The sequence below is a fragment of the Zea mays genome, chromosome 10 (assembly GCF_902167145.1).
Source record: "Zea mays cultivar B73 chromosome 10, Zm-B73-REFERENCE-NAM-5.0, whole genome shotgun sequence".
Taxonomy (NCBI): Eukaryota; Viridiplantae; Streptophyta; class Magnoliopsida; order Poales; family Poaceae; genus Zea; species Zea mays.
In genome coordinates, this window is record NC_050105.1 from 23,204,727 (window position 1) to 23,219,313 (window position 14,587).

The following is a 14,587-nucleotide window of genomic DNA, read 5'->3' on the forward strand; positions in this document are numbered from 1 at the left end:
CATTAGAGCCTAACCGCTCGAAGTAATGTCGGGAGATCACGCCAAGAAGGAGATGGAGACCGGCGACAAGCCCACTACAAGCCACGGGAAGACTTCATCGGAAGAGTCCCGCAACAAAGGGAAGGGGAAGGAAAAGAAATCCTCTTCCCACAAGTCGCGTCGGAGTGGCGACAAGAAAAAGAAGATGAGGAGGGTGGTCTACTACGAGACCGACACTTCATCACCTTCCACCTCCGGCTTCGACGCGCCGTCCGTCACTTCTAAGCGCCATGAGCGCAAGAAGTTTAGTAAGATCCCCCTACACTATCCTCGCATTCCTAAACATACACCTTTACTTTCCGTCCCATTAGGAAAACCACCAATGTTTGATGGTGAAGATTATGCTAGGTGGAGTGATATGATGCGATATCACCTAACCTCACTCCACAAAAGTATATGGGATATTGTTGAGTTTGGTGTACAGGTACCTTCCGTAGGGGATGAAGATTATGATGAGGACGAAGTGGCCCAAATCCAACACTTCAACTCCCAAGCCACAACTATACTCCTCGCTTCTCTAAGTCGAGAGGAGTATAATAAGGTGCAAGGGTTGAAGAGTGCTAAGGAGATTTGGGACGTGCTAAAGACCGCGCACGAAGGAGACGAGGTGACCAAGATCACTAAGCGGGAAACGATCGAGGGGGAGCTCGGTTGCTTCCGTCTTCGCCAAGGGGAGGAGCCACAAGACATGCACAACCGGCTCAAAACCTTGGTGAACCAAGTGCGCAACCTCGGGAGCAAAAAATGGGATGACCACGAAGTGGTTAAGGTTATTCTTAGATCACTTGTTTTCCTTAACCCTACTCAAGTTAAATTAATTCGTGGCAATCCTAGATATACACTAATGACTCCCGAGGAAGTAATCGGGAATTTTGTGAGCTTTGAATTGATGATCAAAGGCTCAAAGAAGATCAACGAGCTTGACGGCCCCTCCATGTCCGAAGCACAACCGGTCGCATTCAAAGCGACGGAGGAGAAGAAGGAGTCTACATCAAGTAGACAACCAATCGACGCCTCAAAGCTCGACAATGAGGAAATGACGCTCATCATCAAGAGCTTCCGCCAAATCCTCAAGCAAAGGAGGGGGAAAGATTACAAGCCCCGCTCCAAGAAAGTTTGCTACAAATGTGGTAAGCCCGGTCATTTCATTGCTAAATGTCCATTATCTAGTGATAGTGACAGGGGCGACGACAAGAAGGGGAGAAGAAAGGAGAAGAAGAGGTACCACAAGAAGGGCAGCGATGCCCATGTGTGCCGCGAGTGGGACTCCGACGAGAGCTCCACCGACTCCTCCTCCGACGAGGACGCCGCAAACATCGCCATCACCAAGGGTCTTCTCTTCCACAACGTCGGCCACAAGTGCCTCATGGCAAAGGACGGCAAAAAGAAGAAGGTAAAATCTAGATCCTCCACTAAATATGAAACCTCTAGTGATGAGGATAATGCTAGTGATGAGGAGGATAATTTGTGTACCCTTTTTGCCAACCTCAACATGCAACAAAAGGAAAAATTAAATGAATTAATTAGTGCTATTCATGAGAAGGATGATCTCTTGGACTCTCAAGAGGACTTCCTTATTAAAGAAAATAAGAAGCATGTTAAGGTTAAAAATGCTTACGCTCTAGAAGTAGAAAAATGTGAAAAATTATCTAGTGAGCTAAGCACTTGTCATGACACTATTACCAACCTTAGAAATGAAAATGCTAAACTAATTGCTAAGGTTGATTCTAATACTTGTGGTGTTTCAATTCCCAATCTTAGAGATGAAAATGTTGATTTGCTTGCTAAGATTGAAGAATTGAATATCTCTCTTGATAGCCTTAGGATAGAGAATGAAAAATTGCTTGCTAAGGCTAAAGATTTTGATGTTTGCAATGTTACTATTTCTAACCTTAGAAGTGAAAATGATATATTACATGCTAAGGTGATAGAATTAAAATCTTGCAAACCCTCTACATCTACTGTTGAGCATGTTTCCATTTGCACTAGATGTAGAGATGTTGATATTGATGCTATTCATGATCATATAGTCTTAATTAAGCAACAAAATGATCATATAGCAAAATTAGATGCTAAAATTGCCGAGCATGAACTTGAAAATGAAAAATTTAAATTTGCTCGTAGTATGCTTTATAGTGGGAGACGCCCTGGCATAAAGGATGGCATTGGCTTCCAAAAGGGGGACAATGTCAAACTTAATGCCCCTCCTAAGAAATTGTCCAACTTTGTTAAGGGCAAGGCTCTCATGCCTCAGGATAACGAGGGTTACATTTTTATACCCTGTCGGTTATCCCGAGAGCAAGATTAGGAGAATTCACTCTAGGAAGTCTCACTCTGGCCCTAATCATGCTTTTATGTATAAGGGTGAGGCATCTAGCTCTAGGCAACCAACCCATGCTAAGTTGCCTAAGAAGAAAACTCCTAATGCATCAAATGACCATAGCATTTCATTCAAAACTTTTGATGCATCATATGTTTTAACTAACAAATCCGGCAAGGTAGTTGCCAAGTTTGTTGGGGGCAAACACAAGGGGTCAAAGACTTGTGTTTGGGTACCCAAAGTTCTTGTATCTAATGCCAAAGGACCCAAAACAGTTTGGGTACCTAAAACAAAGAACTAAACTTGTTTTGTAGGTTTATGCATCCGGGGGCTCAAGTTGGATAATCGACAGCGGGTGCACAAACCATATGACAGGGGAGAAGAAAATGTTCTCCTCCTATGAGAAGACCAAGATCCCCAACGAGCTATCACATTCGGGGATGAAAACCAAGGTTTGGTCAAAGGTTTGGGTAAAATTGCTAAATCACCTGACCATTCCATTTCTAATGTTTTTCTTGTAGACTCTTTAGATTACAATTTGCTTTTTGTATCTCAATTATGTCAAATGGGCTACAACTGTCTTTTTACTGATGTAGGTGTCACTGTCTTTAGAAGAAGTGATGATTCAATAGCATTTAAGGGAGTGTTAGAGGGTCAGCTATACTTGGTAGATTTTGATAGAGCTAAACTCGACACTTGCTTAATTCCTAAGACTAACTTGGGTTGGCTCTAGCACCGCCGACTAGCCCATGTTGGGATGAAGAATTTTCATAAACTTCTAAAGGGAGAGCACATTTTAGGATTAACAAATGTTCATTTTGAGAAAGATAGGATTTGTAGCGCATGCCAAGCAGGGAAGCAAGTTGGTGTTCATCATCCGCATAAGAACATCATGACGACTGACAAGCCACTGGAGCTCCTACACATGGACCTATTCGGCCCGATAGCTTACATAAGCATCAGCGGGAGTAAGTACTGTCTAGTTAATGTGGATGATTATTCTCGCTTCACTTGGGTGTTCTTTTTGCAGGAAAAATCTCATACCCAAGAGACCTTAAAGGAATTCTTGAGACGGGCTCAAAATGAGTTCGGCTTAAGGATCAAGAAAATTAGAAGCGACAACGGGACGGAGTTCAAGAACTCTCAAATTGAAGGCTTCCTTGAGGAGGAGGGCATCAAGCATGAGTTCTCTTCTCCCTACACCCCACAACAAAATGGTGTAGTGGAGAGGAAGAATAGAACTCTATTGGACATGGCAAGAACCATGCTTGATGAGTACAAGACTTCGGATCGGTTTTGGGCCGAGGCGGTCAACACCGCCTGCTACGCCATCAACAGGTTGTATCTACACCGAATCCTCAAGAAGACATCATACGAACTCCTAACCGGTAAAAAGCCCAATATTTCATATTTTAGAGTCTTTGGTAGCAAATGCTTTATTCTTGTTAAAATAGGTAGAAAATCTAAATTTGCTCCTAAGACTGTAGAAGGCTTTTTACTAGGATATGATTCAAACACAAGGGCATATAGAGTCTTTAACAAGTCCTCTGGACAAGTTGAAGTTTCTTGTGACGTTGTGTTCGATGAGACTAACGGCTCTCAAGTAGAGCAAGTAGATCTTGATGAGATAGGTGATGAAGAGGCTCCGTGCATCGCGCTAAGGAACATGTCCATTGGGGATGTGTGTCCTAAGGAATCCGAAGAGCCTCCAAATGCACAAGATCAACCATCCTCCTCCACGCAAGCATCTCCACCAACTCAAAATGAGGATGAGGCTCAAGTTGATGAAGGAGAAGATCAACAAGATGAGCCACCTCAAGATGACGACAATAATCAAGGGGGAGATGCAAAGGAACAAGACAAGGAGGATGAAGAATCAAGGCCGCCACACCCAAGAGTCCACCAAGCAATCCAACGAGATCACCCCGTCAACACCATCCTTGGCGACATTCATAACGGGGTAACCACTAGATCTCGTGTTGCACATTTTTGTGAGCATTACTCTTTTGTTTCCTCTATTGAGCCACACAGGGTAGAGGAAGCACTACAAGATTCGGATTGGGTGGTGACGATGCATGAGGAGCTCAACAACTTCACTAGAAATGAGGTATGGCATTTGGTTCCACGTCCTAATCAAAATGTTATAGGAACCAAATGGGTCTTCCGCAACAAGCAAGATGAGCATGGTGTGGTGACAAGGAACAAAGCCCGACTTGTGGCCAAGGGATACTCCCAAGTCGAAGGTTTGGACTTCGGTGAAACCTATGCACCCGTAGCTAGGCTTGAGTCAATTCGTATATTACTTGCCTATGCTACTTACCATGGCTTTAAGCTTTACCAAATGGACGTGAAAAGTGCCTTCCTCAACGGACCAATCAAGGAAGAGGTCTATGTTGAGCAACCTCCCGGCTTTGAAGACAGTGAGTATCCTAACCATGTCTATAGGCTCTCTAAGGCACTTTATGGGCTCAAGCAAGCCCCAAGAGCATGGTATGAATGCCTAAGAGATTTCCTTATTGCTAATGGCTTCAAAGTCGGAAAAGTCGATCCTACTCTATTCACTAAAACTCTTGACAATGATTTGTTTGTATGCCAAATTTACGTTGATGATATTATATTTGGGACTACTAAAGAATCTACATGCGAAGAATTTAGTAGGATCATGACAAAGAAATTCGAGATGTCTATGATGGGGGAGTTGAAGTATTTCTTGGGATTTCAAGTAAAGCAACTCCAAGAGGGCACCTTCATTAGCCAAACGAAGTATATTCAAGAAATTCTAAACAAGTTTGGGATGAAGGATGCCAAGCCCATCAAGACACCCATGGGAACCAATGGGCATCTCGACCTCGACACGGGAGGTAAATCCGTCGATCAAAAGGTATACCGGTCGATGATAGGCTCTTTACTTATGTGCATCTCGACCGGACATTATGCTTTCCGTATGCATGTGTGCAAGATTCCAAGCCGACCCTAAGGAAGCTCACCTTACATCCGTAAAACGAATCTTGAGATATCTAGCTTATACTCCTAAGTTTGGGCTTTGGTATCCTAGGGGATCCACTTTTGATTTAATTGGTTATTCGGATGCTGATTGGGCGGGGTGTAAAATTAATAGAAAGAGCACATCGGGGACTTGCCAGTTCTTGGGAAGATCCTTGGTGTCTTGGGCTTCAAAGAAGCAAAATTCCGTAGCTCTTTCTACCGCCGAAGCCAAGTATATTGCCGCAGGACATTGTTGCGCGCAACTACTTTGGATGAGGCAAACCCTTAGGGACTATGGTTACAAATTAACCAAAGTTCTTCTTCTATGTGATAATGAGAGTGCAATCCGCATGACGGATAATCCCGTTGAGCACAGCCGCACTAAACACATAGCCATTCGGTATCATTTTCTAAGGGATCACCAACAAAAGGGAGATATCGAGATTGCATATATTAACACTAAAGATCAATTAGCCGATATCTTTACCAAGCCACTAGATGAACAAACTTTTAACAAACTTAGGCATGAGCTAAATATTCTTGATTCTAGGAATTTCTTTTGATGTCTTGCACACATAACTCATAAATATACCTTTGATCATGTCTCTTTCATGTGCTATGACTAAAATGTTTTCAAGTGAATTTCAAACCAAGTCATAGGTGTATTGAAAGGGAATTAGAGTCTTCGGCGAAGACAAAGGCTTCCACTCCACTCCATAACTCATCCTTCGCCGTCGCTCCGAGCATCTCTCTGTCTTTGGTATAATCTTCACTCATGTTTTATTTGCCAAAGGGGAGAAAGTAGTTAGGACAGGGCTCTAATGATTCCGTTTTTCGGCGATTTATGCCAAAGGGGGAGAGAGCATGAGCCCAAAGCAAAAGGACCGCACCACCACCAATTTCAAAAATTTGTCTTTCAATTTGATTTTAAAGAAGTATTTTCAAATTGGTATCTTATTTGTGATATAATTTCAAATTGGTATACCCTCTTCAAAATTAACATCAAAACCCTCTTGAACTCTAAGAGGAGGAATTTATTGAGGGGGAGTTTTGTTTAAGTCAAAGGAAAAGCATTTGAAACAAGGGGAGAAAATTTCAATTCTTGAAAATGCTTCTCAAAACTATTATTCATTTACCTTTGACTATTTGCAAAAGGACATTGAAAAGGATTTTAAAAAAGAACTTGCAAAATCAAAACATGTGGTGCAAGCGTGGTCCAAAATGTTAAATAAGAAAGAAACAATCCATGCGTATCTTATGAGAATTTATATTCGCTCAATTCAAAGTAATCTTTGCACTTACAATAATGCAAACTAGTTCAACTATGCACTTCTATATTTGCTTTGGTTTGTGTTGGCATCAATCACCAAAAAGGGGGAGATTGAAAGGGAATTAGGCTTACACCTATTCCTAATTGATTTTGGTGGTTGAATTGACCAACACAAGTATTTGGACTAACTAGTTTGCTCTAGTCTATAAGTTCTACAGGTGCCAAGTTCACAATAAGCCAATAAAAAGACTAAGAAAAGGGTTCAACAAAGAGAGCAAGGGATAACCGAAGTGTGCCCTGGTCTGGCGCACCGGACTATCCGGTGTGCCACCGGACAGTGTCCGGTGCACCAGGGGACTCCAAGCTGAACTCCACACCTTCGGGAATTCTCAGAGGCGCTCCGCTATAATTTACCGGACTGTCCGGTGTACCACCGGACAGTGTCCGGTGCCCCAAGGAAGAGCAACTCTGAACTCGCCAGCTTCAGATTTCCGCTCCGCTAAAATTCACCGGACATGTACTGTGCACACCGGACTGTCCGGTGAGCCAGCGGAGCAATGGCTACTTCGCGCGCAACGGTCGACTGCAACGCATTAAATGCGCGCCTGCGCGCGCAGAGGAACAGTGCACGCACGGGTGGCACACCGGACAGTCTACAGTACCTGTCCGGTGCACCACCGGACAGCCAAGCAACCCCACCAGTCAGAGCTCCAACGGTCGAACCCTAACGGCCGGGTGACGTGGCTGGCGCACCGGACAGTGTCCGATGGCGCACCGGACTGTCCGGTGCGCCCGTCGACAGCAGCCTCCACCAAACGGCTAGTTTGGCGGTTGGGGTTATAAATACCCCCAATCACCCCACATTCAAGTAATCCAAGTTTTCCACCTTCCAACTACTTACAAGAGCTAAGCATTCAATACAAGACACACCAAAGTGATCAAATCCTCTCCCAATTCCACACAAGGCTTTAGTGATTAGTGAGAGAGATTTGTTGTGTTCTTTTGAGCTCTTGCGCTTGGATTGCTTCCTTCTTTCTCATTTTTTCTTGAGATCAAACTCACTTGTAATTGAGGCAAGAGACACCAATCGTGTGGTGGTCCTTGCGGGAACTTCGTGTTCAAATTGATTGAGAAGAGAAGCTCACTCGGTCCGAGGGACCGTTTGAGAGAGGGAAAGGGTTGAAAGAGACTTGGTCTTTGTGACCACCTCAACGGGGAGTAGGTTTGCAAGAACCGAACCTCGGTAAAACAAATCCGTGTGTCACTCTCTTTATTCACTTGTGATTTGTTTTGCGCCCTCTCTCTTGGACTCATTATTATTTCTAACGCTAACCCGGCTTGTAGTTGTGATTAACTTTGTAATTTTCAGTTTCGCCCTATTCACCCCCCTCTAGGCGACTTTCATGTTTGATGATACTAACGGCTCTCAAGTAGAGCAAGTTGATCTTGATGAGCTAGATGCTGAAGAGGCTCCGTGCATCGCGCTAAGGAACATGTCCATTGGGGATGTGTGTCATAAGGAATCCGAAGAGCCTCCACATGCACAAGATCAACCATCATCTTCAAATCAAGCATCTCCACCAACTCAAGATGAGGATCAAGCTCAAGAGGAGGGAAATGAAGATCAAGAAGATGAGCCACCTCAAGAGGAGGACAATGATCAAGGGGGAGATGCCAATAATCAAGACAAGGAAGATGATGAGAGTCCAAGACCGCCACACCCAAGAGTCCACCAAGCGATTCAAAGAGATCACCCCGTGAACTCCATCCTCGGCGATATTCATAAGGGGGTAACCACTCGATCTCGTGTCGCTCATTTTTGTGAACATTACTCCTTTGTGTCTTCTATTGAGCCATACAGGATGGAAGACGCATTAAGGGATTCGGATTGGGTGTTGGCAATGCAAGAAGAGCTCAACAACTTCACGAGGAATGAGGTTTGGCATCTTGTTCCACGTCCTAATCAAAATGTTGTACGAACCAAGTGGGTCTTCCGCAACAAGCAAGATGAGCATGGTGTGGTGACAAGGAACAAAGCTCGACTTGTGGCCAAGGGATATTCACAAGTCGAAGGTTTGGATTTCAGTGAAACCTATGCACCCGTAGCTAGGCTTGAGTCAATTTGTATATTACTTGCCTATGCTACTTACCATGTCTTTAAGCTTTACCAAATGGACGTGAAAAGTGCCTTCCTCAATGGACCAATCAAGGAGGAGGTCTATGTTGAGCAACCTCCCGGCTTTGAAGATAGTGAGTACCCTAACCATGTATATAAACTCTCTAAGGCGCTTTATGGGCTCAAGCAAGCCCCAAGTGCATGGTATGAATGCCTAAGAGATTTTCTTATCGCTAATGGCTTCAAAGTCGGAAAAGCCGATCCTACTCTCTTTACTAAAACAATTGCAAATGATTTGTTTGTATGCCAAATTTATGTTGATGATATTATATTTGGGACAACTAACAAATCTACTTGTGAAGAGTTTAGTAGGATAATGATTCAAAAATTCGAGATGTCTATGATGGAGGAGTTGAAGTATTTCCTAGGATTTCAAGTCAAGCAACTCTAAGAGGGCACCTTCATCAGCCAAACGAAGTACATTCAAGACATACTCACCAAGTTTGGGATGAAGGATGCCAAGCCCATCAAGACACCCGTGGGAACCAATGGGCATCTCGACCTCGACACGGGAGGTAAATCCGTAGATCAAAAGGTATACCGGTCGATGATAGGATCTCTACTTTATTTATGTGCATCTCGACCGGATATTATGCTTTCTGTATGCATGTGTGCAAGATTCTAAGCCGATCCTAAGGAAGTTCACCTTAGGGTCGTAAAACGAATCTTGAGATATTTAGTTCACACTCCTAAGTTTGGTCTTTGGTACCCCAAGGGATCCACTTTTGATTTAATAGGATATTCAGATGCTGATTGGGCAGGGTGTAAAATTGATAGAAAGAGCACATCAGGGACTTGTCAGTTCTTGGGAAGATCCCTGGTGTCTTGGGCTTCAAAGAAACAAAATTTCGTAGCTCTTTCTACCGCCGAAGCCGAGTACATTGCCGCAGGCCATTGTTGCGCGCAATTGCTTTGGATGAGGCAAACCCTTAGGGACTATGGTTACAAATTAACCAAAGTCCCTCTCCTATGTGATAATGAGAGTGCAATCCGCATGGCAGATAATCTCGTTGGGCACAGTCGCACTAAGCACATAGCCATTCGGTATCACTTTTTGAGGGATCACCAACAAAGGGGGGATATCGAGATTGCTTATGTTAGCACCAAAGAACCATTAGCCGATATCTTTACCAAACCACTAGATGAGAAAACTTTTACCAAACTTAGGCATGAGCTAAACATTCTTGATTCTAGGAACTTTGATTGATTCCTTGCACACATAGCTCATTTATACCTTTGATCATATCTCTTTCATGTGCTATGACTAATGTGTTTTCAAGTGTATTCTTATGCTAAGTCATAGGTTGAAAGGGAAATGGAGTCTTCGGCGAAGACAAGGCTTCCACTCCACTCCATTGTATTATTTTTCCTTCGCCGTCACTCCACATCGCTCTTCTCTTTGGTATAATCCTTCATTCATATATTATTTGCCAAAGGGAGAGAAAGTAAGAGGGCTCATATTTCACTCACAAGTATCCGTTTATGGCGATTCATGCCAAAGGGGGAGAAAGTATTAGCCCAAAGCAAAAGGACCGCACCACCACCAATTTCAAAAATGTGTTCTTTCAATTTGTATTAAAGAATTTTTTCAATTGGTATCTTATTTTTGATAAAATTTCAAATTGGTATGACCCCTTTCAAAATTAATATCTAAAACCCTCTTGAACACTAAGAGGAGAATTTCATTAAGGGGGAGTTTTGTTTAGTCAAAGGAAAAACATTTGAAAAAGGGGGAGAAAAATTTCAAATCTTGAAAATGCTTCTCAAAATCTTATTTATACCTTTGACTATTTGCAAAAAGACTTTGAAAAAGAATTTTCAAAAATATTTGCAAAAACAAAACAAGTGGTGCATGCGTGGTCCAAAATGTTAAAAATGAATAAAGCAATCCATGCATATCCTATGAATGTATAAATTGGTTTAATTCCAAGCAACCTTTGCACTTACCTTATGCAAACTAGTTCAATTCTGCACGTATATATTTGCTTTGGTTTGTGTTGGCATCAATCACCAAAAAGGGGGAGATTGAAAGGGAAATAGGGTCAAACCTTTTCCTAAATGATTTTGGTGGTTGAATTGCCCAACACAAATAATTGGACTAACTAGTTTGCTTTAGATTATAAGTTCTACAGGTGCCAAAGGTTCAACACAAACCAATAAAAAGTCCAAGAAAGGGTTCAAATAAACAGAGCAAAAGACAACCGAAGGCTACCTTGGTCTGGCGCACCGGACTGTTCGGTGTGCCACCGGACAGTGTCCGGTGCACCAGGATGGATCAACTCCAACTTGCTAGCTTCGGGTTTCTGGAAATGGCTCTCCGCTATAATTCATCGGACTGTCCGATGTTGCACCGGACTATCCGGTGTGCCAAGCGGAGTAACGGCTACAGCACCAACGGTCGACTGCAAAAGTGTACAGTGAACAGTGAACAGTGCGGACTGCGCGCGCAGAGTCATAGCAGGTGCCAGAAGGCGCACCAGACAGTGAACAGTGATTGTCCGGTGCACCACCGGACTGTCCGGTGGCCCCACATGTCAGAGCTCCAGCGGTCAAACCCTAACGGTTGGGTGACGTGGCTGGCGCACCGGACAGTGTCCGGTGCGCCCTTCGACAGCAGCCTTCCCCAACTGCCACTTTGGTGGTTGGGGCTATAAATACCCCCCAACCACCACACTTCAAGGCATCCAAGTTTTCAGCCAACACATTCAATACAAGAGCTAGTGCATTCAATACAAGACACAATTAGAGTGAATCAAAATCTCTCCAAGTCCCAATTCCACTCAAAGCAATAGTGACTAGAAGAGAGAGTTTTGTCGTGTTCTTTTGAGCTCTTGCGCTTGGATCGCTTTTCTTCTTTCCCATTTCTTGTTCCCAAGATCTTTGTAATCAAAGCAAGAGACACCAATTGTGTGGTGGTCCTTGTGGGGACTAAGTTTCCCAATTGATTGAGAAGAGAAGCTCACTCGGTCTAAGTGACCGTTTGAGAGAGGGAGAGGGTTGAAAGAGACCCAGTCTTTGTGACCACCTCAACGGGGAGTAGGTTTGCAAGAACCGAACCTCGGTAAAACAAATCACTGTGTCACACTCTTCATTTGCTTGTGATTTGTTATCGCCCTCTCTTTCGGACTCGCTTTTATTTCTAACGCTAACCCCGACTTATGCTTAAACTTTATAAATTTCAGATTTGCATATTCGCCCCCTCTAGGCGACTTTCAGGCTATAAATACCCCCAACCACCACCATTCAAGTTATCCAAGTTTTCTGAACTCAACATTCAATACAAGAGCAAAAGATTACACTCCAAGACACAATCAATAGATCAAATCCTCTCCAAGCCTCCAAATCAACTCAATTGCTTAGTGACTTGAGAAAGGGTGTTTTGTGTTCTTTTGTTGCTCTTGTTGCTTGGATTGCTTTCTTCTTCTCATTCTTATTCTTCTAAGTGCTTTGTAAAGCTAGCAAGAGACACCTAAGTGTGTGGTGATCCTTGTGGGGTCTTAGTGACCCAAGTGATTAAGGAGAAGCCTCGACCGGTTTGTGTGACCGATTGAGGGAGGGAAAGGGTTGGAATAGACCCAACCTTTGTGGCCTCCTCAACGGGGACTAGGTTCTTTGGAACCGAACCTCGGTAAACAAATCACCATGTTCACTTGTTGACCTTCACTTGATTTGTTTTCCCTCTTTCCTTTCTCTAAAAGTTCCCTTGCTCATATTGATTTGAGTTTGCTCCCAAAAGTTATCCGCATTAATTGAGCAACTCTAAGCAAGGAGAACTATATTTTGTATTTCGATTTAATTCTAACATTAACCCCGGCCTTAGTGCGTGTTTAAAGTTTGTAAATTTCAGGTTTCGCCTATTCACCCCCCTCTAGGCGACTTTCAGCGCTGCAACCTCAAATTTGGAAAGTGTCTGTGTCGCGATTTGGAAGCACGATCTCGGTCAAGCAATCACCTCTAAAATCCCCAAATGTAGCGCCCACCGTCATTATAAAGGTCATGGATTGCCTTTATTTAGTTAGATTTGCAGACTTGTCAATTTATAATAGATATATTTTCTATTTTCTGTGTAGTTGCCTCTTATATTTCCCCTTGGTGTTTGTCTATTCCATTCTAAAAATAGCCATTTTCGTGTCTTTAAGCAAGACAACCCTTGTGAAGAGGCATCTGACTGGAGAGTTTGAGAAGTATGAACGTAAGTGTCAATCTTCTTGTAGAGTAGAATCTGTAGTTATATATTTGATCCTACTTCTTGTAGAGTGGATTATATATGTAATTACTTATTTGATCCTACGATAGTTGTGTGGTGTTGTAACTAATTTGATTGTCTCTGTAGCCACCATTGGTGTTGAGGTTCATCCCTTAGATTTCCATACCAACTATGGGAAGATTCGTGTGTACTATTGGGACACCGCATGCTAAGAGAAGTTTGTTGGTGGGCTTAGTGATGGATATTAGTAAGTATTTAAGAGCAGCATTGTCAATTCAGAACTTGTTGACACAAATATATCAAAGTTCGATTTTAATTTTTTTTACTTATTGGTGCTTCCAAATTTCATACTCAAATCATGGCATTGTATTGAGTGATTTAGGAATCATGTATTTTTGTTTACTTTGTCAAACTGTGGCACTTTTTAAACTTTTGTTCCATGTCATCTTTATGTGCTTTTATTGGTTACTTCCACTATAGGTCCTTGTTTTGTCTGATTATATTTGCTCATGGTTATGTTACAATGATATATGATACTTATTGGTTGGAGATATTTAAATTGGAGTTTTTCCATAGAACTTCCGAATAGTTGTACACAACACTTGAACCTGTGCATTGATACCTGTGTTTTTAAATCATGTGTCTAAACACAAATGCTTTTGTGGATTTTGATATGTTTTCCATATAAATCTTTCACTCTACCAACAACCACCATCATATATGTGATTTTTGACATATCTTGTTACTTGAGATAAATCTTTCACTCTACCAATAACCACCAACTTGGCACTGCGAATTATGCAGGTATATATAAAGAACCGGACTAAACAAATGGTTTGAACATCTAAATAAATGGTTACATACTAAAAACCAATCATTCTTGATGCAGGGTTTGAAAATATCCCAATTCTGCTTTGTGGGAACGAGGTTCACCTAAAGAATAGACAGGTGAAAGCAAAACAAGTGATGTTCCACAAGAAAAAAGCATGCGGTACTATGACTCAGCAGCTACAACTTTGAGAAGCCTTTCTTTGTACCTTGCCTGGAAGCTTGCTGGGTGAGTCTCGTTTAGTAGCCTTATTTTTTATTTTACTGGACCAGGACCAAGCCAACGTATTTTGTTGTGTCAGTGATTCCAATTGTCTCTTTGTTGAAACCCCTGCTCTCGCTTCTCTTGATGTCACAATTGACATTGCTACCCAGCAGCAATAAGTGCTCGGAAACCATAATTTCTCACTCATTTGTTGACCCTGAATGAATCTTCATACTACTTGGCCTTTTCAGGCATGAAGCCGAACTGGCAACTGCGGCAGCCCAATCATTACCAGATGACAATGACGACCTGATCGAGTAGATGTTGCATTATACTACTTTATCTACATGTCTCGCCCAATGAGTCTTCTTATAAGTTCTCGTGTCCTAAACTTTGGGATGATGAAGTTTTTTTAGCTAACCGTCCTGATTAGTTGGGTTCCATCAGATGTGATGAACTAGCTTCATTGCAATGGTTATTTGCTTAATTGCTTTGATTGCCAAATAAAATGCATGTTTTCTTTGTGTTTTTGTATTTCACGAAATAGTAGGCATTTA

At 42.5% G+C, this 14,587-nt stretch overlaps 1 pseudogene; it reads left to right on the forward strand.

Moving 5' to 3' along the window:
• LOC109942775 (GTP-binding nuclear protein Ran-1-like) overlaps positions 1–14,351 on the forward strand; it is a 30,298-nt pseudogene extending 15,947 nt beyond the window's left edge.
• Positions 14,352–14,587: the final 236 nt, after the last annotated feature.